Source organism: Lissotriton helveticus, chromosome 9, assembly GCF_964261635.1.
Source record: "Lissotriton helveticus chromosome 9, aLisHel1.1, whole genome shotgun sequence".
Taxonomy (NCBI): Eukaryota; Metazoa; Chordata; class Amphibia; order Caudata; family Salamandridae; genus Lissotriton; species Lissotriton helveticus.
In genome coordinates, this window is record NC_136070.1 from 1,229,693,997 (window position 1) to 1,229,699,996 (window position 6,000).

The following is a 6,000-nucleotide window of genomic DNA, read 5'->3' on the forward strand; positions in this document are numbered from 1 at the left end:
AATAAAGTTTGGAAATGGAAAATGGAAGCAAAGACGCCGGTTGCCGTTGTAAGTCTGTATTTAATGAAGAGTCTTTATTTTGTGCAGATCAGAATTTGCATTACTTGAAAACGCTTCGAAGGATGTACAGGGTAGAAATCAATTTGTAAGAATCTTCGGTGTGTGGGAATGTATTGGAAAATTATTATATTCCTGTGTTTCCACCCCGCTAAACAAATGCTGCATAATATAGACAATATTTTGGCAACTTCCTCTTCACTTCTCAGGAAGGAAGTCCTGCAAAAAGCGTTTCAGTCAATGTGCAAAGCAAGGTAAGAAGTGCTCAACTTGGACCACGTCAAAAGCAGCTGGTCAGTTACGGCAGTGAGTTCTGTAAGGTACCTCACATGAGCTGAAGCAACATGTTGGGATTTAGGTCTCCCAGCCAATGGTCTAGCACCAGGTTTCCCATCAGCATCGAAGACCTATCACAGAAGAAAACACCCACAACCCTAAGGGAATGCTTACATCACTAGTAAAGTGCTTTCTCTCAGAAGCACCTGCATTTAAGCAGCTTTAGCAGGGGCCGCCTTAGGCATGTGCAAGCTGTGCACCTGCACAGGGCCACCAAATCCCAGGGGCCACCACGCCAATATATATCCTTATTATAATAATCCTCTGAGGATGGATACATATTTGCCTGGCGGCCCCTGGCAGGGATTTGGCGGCCTTTGGCTCTGTTCCACTTCCAAACACCCTGACCCCCCCTCTTCACTGGCCTCCGTGCTCCGCCCCACCCGGACCCCCTCTTCCGGGGCCCTGGAACTGCGCTCCCTGCCCGGGGCCGCCATGAGCCTAGAGCCGCCCCTGGCTTTAGCCAGACATTATGCCTCTCACTATGCTCAAAGCTCAGTCAGCATTGCTTCAGAATGATGATGCTCTGCTTGTAAACAGAAGAGGAGGGCTCACTTTCTTGTGATGTCATCCTGAGACCTTCAGAGCAATGTGAAAGGGGTAACTGAATACAAGAGAGAAATGACCCCAGTGTGCATCTCGACGCCTCGCACATGCGCAGATTACCCATCAATGTTTCAGATCATAGTGCCGCCAGCTTGTCTTCCTTGCAATCTCAGTGAACAGACAAAACCTTTCACTTCACCTTTCATTTAATAAATTAGTATTCTATTTATTGTCCTAAGTCAACTTAGCAGGATAATGTATGTCACTGCATGTAATGATCACAGAAAGGTCACCTTGGCTCTCGTGTGCTGACTCACCAAGCTTTGCCCTTGCAAGGTAGACTCCCCAAAAGATTCTGCAGGAACCCAAGAAAAACCCTCCTCTTCCCCCGAGTGGGTAACACCGTGTACACTCTGGCAAAAGATCAACCTTTGGCAAGTCACTTAGTGCTCCCTATGTCATTCTCTTTAGATGTTTCATCAGAGAAGCTGTAGGAGCAATAGTATCCCCAACATTCCCCTAATATTTGGGCTATACGGTCATATTGTGCATAATATAGTTATTCCCACATTTAAAACCTATGCAGATGTTTGCTTAGTGTGCATAGGAACACAAGATCAGCTTGGTGCTCCTGCGAACAGTCCCTGTAGGAGCGTGCCCACATGGTTTGTGTACAAATGCACACAAATTTCAGGACCCTCACATTCAGGAGGGTTTTTAATAACACAGTCAGGGTCAAAGGGCCATATGATCAAGAACGGCGATAACATTATCACCGCTTTAGCGGCAGGAAACTGTCGCTAAAGCGGCGATAAGTGGCTTGATAATATGCCCTTGTGAATTCCCATAGAAGCCCATGTTCTGGTGTGAACCTGACATAACATTATCACCGTTTTTGATAACATGGCCCAAAGCTGTGTTTACTTCATAAATGTATGGGTGTATTTGTATGTGTGTAGTGTCTTTGTGTATATGTGTTGCCTGTGTCACATATGTATTAGATTTACTTAATGGAATGGGAATGTCTCCTGCATGGTGAATAGACATGTACCCCATGCCCTTAGTGCCCGACTGCATGTGAAACAGGTATCCTGACTTTTTGGTCGGCCATGGCATCACACTAATCTAGCGTATGCACAGAGGACTAGCCCTTTCGCTGGTCATGCGAAGTCCGGAACTTTTCTGTGGCCTGGCATTGTGCACCAAGTCTGCCCTCATAGTGGGCATAGGACTACTGTCCATTTTCTGGATGAATCACAGAGTGGTGGAGGTAGTGTACAGAGTTTTGTGACTCTTTAATATGATTATATCTTTTTCTCTATGTGGGGAGAGAGAAAAGTCTACTGACTCCACTCCTGCAAAATTCTGCTGTTATGTGAACCCCAGACCCTTGCATAGAAATTCTGTGTACATGCTGGGAGCACGTATGTGCAGTGAGTGGGGGAACAATACACAACCACAATTTTGACAGATAAGCACAATCTCCAATTTTTGAGATCAGCCCGAGTTCTGTCTGCTAGACAGTTACATGTGGTCACAGTTTTATTTTTTTAATGACTAGAGCTTCATTATCACTTTTCTTCTAGGAGGAAAGAATGAGAAACCAGATAATTTGTCAAAGTATTGGTATTCACTCATTGAACACCCAGTTGACCCTCCTTCTATAATATCCACCAAAACACCAGTGAGTTTTAAAGGGTTTTCATTAAGAAGTCATATTTATATATCATAACAAGTTGCTCCTTCTGGATCCCACGTCTGGGCACACCCATTCCACTTAAGGCGAAAAGTGTTACAGCAAACAAATGATGGACGGAATGCTGACAATGCAAACATTCTCCCCCAGTCAAAAGGTCTGGGTTAAATCCATTATTCTTTTGCCCACTACGCCACCCTAGTTTGGACCCAGCCATATGCAATCAGTCTTGACCCTGTGCCCTATGGGAACAGTCCTGACAGAACTGCCAGGCCAGGTCCTCCCTGGACCGGAAACAGGCATCCTGGGACCTGTTTCAGGGTATGTCACCCTTCTTCAGCCAGGCTAGCCAGGATTCAAGCTCATCGTTTAAATAGTGCAACTTACAGCCAACCATAGTGCAACACACAACTTGAAGCTCATAAACATAAAGAAAAGACTATGGGGAAATAATAAATGAAAAGCAATGCTCCGTTGATAAATCAATGACAAATTAAGTCAAAGTTGCGATATTAGGCTCTTAAATATTACAGATATCTCCCAAACATTTACATCACATAATTATAATAAATCAGAGAGTAAAAAAAATGTTTTTTTCTCATGAATAAATAACAGCATGACAGGGTATCTCAATGGCTAAAACCATAGTATATATATATTGTCACATTGCATCCTTTATTTAGTAACATTCTCCCCTCTGTTCTTGTAAGATTCATCTAGACGTATACTCTTCATTCAAAAGGTCAAAGTCCTAAGTGGGAAAAATGGAAGCATATAGTAAGCGGAGCCTGGGGTGGCAGATGGATTATTTTACATATTGTAGCAGAGTACCATTACTTACCACCTCTTTATTTGTCAGATGTAAGCAGACACAAATCATGGCGACTAGAAACGGAACAGTGAGAAGTGCTGGCGCACCAAAGTTCCAAACTAGCAGAAAAAGCAGTTTTTTCTTCTTTTATCTATTTCTCTTTTCCACTGAGTACTGGGCTGGTTCGAGTCATCAGTCGGATTGGAGCAGGTTCCATGGTCGTTCCTACAGGACTGGCACTGCCTAGGAAAGAAAACTAGTGATCAAGTTAGTGGCATATAGTTACACCACCTGCATCAGTTCTATGAGCTACAACTGCTGAAGAAAAGAGCCCACCTGCATCAACCCCCTAGAAGCCACATCTACCAAAGACAAATGTCTGCCCCAGCCTGGAGGCCACAACATCGGATAAACCAGTCATGGTCTCTGTGCAACTCAAGTAGTTCCGAGACGCACGCGGCGACTGTCCGTGGTCGCCCAGCACTAGCGCTGGGACCCGCGGGGTGCAAAACCGTTTAATACACAGGGCCACTTTATTGACTCCTACCGATCTTGAGTAGGTGACGAGGTTCTGCACCCGTTCGAACTGTGAGACTGCGCCTAATAATCGCAAAGAGAATTGTTCCTCCTAGGATGATAACTTGTGCCAGAACTAACTTGTTGCGCCTATAGACCAGTAAACTTATCTACGAGCTAACATTTGAGATAAGTGCCATGATTCTGCACCTGTACCTATCCACACCTACTACTGTGTCTTTGCTAAGGTTGCATGAGAGAACCAAGCTTCCCAGAGAGAGTGAAGGTCAACGTGGACACCATAAAGTGTCTGAACATTTCACTAGGCTTCCTAGGGATATTGCAACCCTCTAACTGAACCACTGTTGGAGTGAGTCTGATGTTGTGGTGCTTCAACACTGTACTATAAATGGGCATTCTAGGAATATTTGGAGGAACTCACATGGGAAGCAGATTGTTGTAGCCCATTGCCAATAAGTGGCACTCCAGTACTGTGACAATAATTCTCACGTAAAGCTTCAGGAGAGATTGTCACAGGTAGGAAGGTAGGGGGCAACCAAATACTTTACCAGATCTTGCGATCAATGGGGGGATTATAGATGTCACAACTGTATCCCCTCACATGGAGTGTGTAGTATTTAGTTTTCCTGAATGATTAAATTACTTTTCTTTCACTTAAAAGGTAAGCTCTGGGCTGGTCTTTATATTATTGTGTGTGCTAGTTGATTGACGAGTCCTGTGCTCTAGCCTCTCCACACTATCTCCCTGAGAATCCTTTGACTACTCGCCCGCACTACCCCGAGGCAAGTGTTGAAAGGGTGCACTTGGCCCAGCTTTCGGAGCTATGGTAAGACGGATCCCATGACACCAGTATCCAATGATCTCAACCACCACGGTTGGTGCCCAGCAGCCCCCATCTTCCATATGCCCCCGGCCCCCAAGGGGGCTGACACTTTTGTACAGACTCCGGAGGCTCAGAGAAAAAAATTGCCACGCTGTGAACTCTGCTCTACTCGAACATTCCTGCATTTTTATAATATATAAGACTTTTTAAAAGAGCACTGACTGAAAAGGCTAACTAACAAAAATGTTTTATCAGAGTGTATTTTTGTATTGGTTTTAATTAATCAAAAACAATAAATGTGTTACTTAATGACTTACTACTGTATGTGTTCTGTGCGTAAAATGGAGTCTGTACCATTGTACACGTGCCCCATCTGTCTGCTGACTGCATGTTGATGCATCCTACATATGCTGACTTTGGGCCCGATTCACAGAACTAACTTAAGACAAAATCCTAAACGTACTACCATTTTTGTATTCACAGAAGGCACTTACTCATTTCGGTATTCACAGAAGTTAGGAGTCCTAACTTTAGGACTCCTAAATGCCTTCTGTGAATACCGAAAGTCTTAAAGTTAGGATTTTTCTCAGTTTAGTAGTAGTAAAGTTAGGACTCCTAACTTTAGGACTCCTAAATGCCTTCTGTGAATACCAAAAGTATTAAAATTAGGATTTTTCTAAGAAAAATCCCAATTTTAATACTTTTGGTATTCACAGAAGGCATTTAGGAGTCCTAAAGTTAGGACTCCTAACTTCTGTGTATACCGAAATGAGTAAGGGCCTTCTGTGAATACCAAAATGAGTAAGTGCCTTCTGTGAATACCAAAATGGTAATGCGTTTAGGATTATGTCTTAAGTTAGTTCTGTGAATCGGGCCCTTTGTGTGCCAGAAGGTACACTATCTGAGTGTGTAATATATGAAAGTCAGACTGATTGGATTTGTCAATGCTTGTTAAAGAGGCTGTGACTGTTGGTGATGCTTCTAGTCCCCACTTGCAGTGATGTCAATATTTGTAAACTCCTTGGGAGTGGAATTGGGCAAAGAAGTAAAATCCATTCTTAAGAAATAAGTTTCCTTAATAAATACAGTTAGCTTGATTTAAGTAGTTGTCTGCTTGACATCAGTATGCAATGTATTCTGTTACTACAGCAGCAGGTATCTAAGAGGATGTATTTACCTTACCCTCTTTGTGAA